We start from the raw sequence: 1,104 nt of genomic DNA, 5'->3' as shown, positions 1-1,104 counted from the left end.
ATGGGGACCATTCTCATCGTAGTCCAAGAATATGGCATCTTGTGGAGCAGTTGATAGTGTTGATGGCTGTTACACGCTGAAGTATGTCCCCCCAAATTCACGTGTTGACGATCTAAACCTCAGCACCTCAGGATGTGAATGTATTTGGAAATAAAGAGGTGATTCAGTTAAAATGAGGCTGTTAGGGTGGGCCTCATCGAATCTGACTGGTGTCTCTATAAAAAGGAAACATCTGGGCGCACAAAAAGGCACCAGTGATGTGTGTATGCAAAGAAAGACCTTGTGAGAACACAGGGAGAAGTGGCCTTCCGTACACCAAGGAGAGAGGCCTCAGAAGAAACCAAATCTGCCGACCCCTTGATCTTGGATTTCTAGCCTCCAGAACTGTGAGAAAATAAAGGTCTGCGGTTTAAGCTACCTGGTCTGTGATATTTAGTTCTGGTGGCCTGAGCAGACTAATACGGTGGTCCATCAAAGAATTAGGCTGTAGTCACTGTGGAGTAGGTGGAGAGAGACAGGTACTTGAATCAGAAGACAGAACAGGTTCTTTGGGAGATGGCATGGTAGCTTGGACTTTCTGAGAATGAGACTATACCTTTCTTCCCCATGGGGAGGAGGACCTTTGATGCAACTGCTGGCCTGGATGCCTTGGAGAATGGACACCTGGCATGTGGCCTTGAGGGAAGTATCCGGGTTGCCTTGTGAAGACCCCGAGGCATGAGACTGTACCATGAATGACCCCAGCATGCTCTCTGTAGAAGAAGCATGCAGGATTCCTGCACACATCTCCAGGTAATAGCTGCAAGCTAGTGGTCAGTAGAGACCAAGGACCAGGCCTCTGCCTCATTTTCTTTCCGGCCATATGTGTGCAGGATTAAAGCAGCATCCAAGAGAGGGCTGGAGGGAATTTCATGAATGAGTGTGATGGTCATTCTGCTAATCGGGTAGATGATAACTCAGAAACATATAATTTAAAAAGAAAAAAATAGGTAACATTTCTCACATCTGTACGTAATGAAATAAATTAATATCCATTATATATAAGTTGGCAGAACAGCTATGAAGACACTGTATTTATCTTGGTCTCTGTTGTATCCCTAGTCC

This window comes from Monodon monoceros, unplaced genomic scaffold, assembly GCF_005190385.1.
Source record: "Monodon monoceros isolate NGI ecotype Baffin Bay Population unplaced genomic scaffold, NGI_Narwhal_1 Super_Scaffold_5, whole genome shotgun sequence".
Lineage (NCBI taxonomy): Eukaryota > Metazoa > Chordata > Mammalia > Artiodactyla > Monodontidae > Monodon > Monodon monoceros.
The sequence above is the reverse complement of the archived record's forward strand: the minus strand, read 5'-3'. Positions refer to the sequence as shown.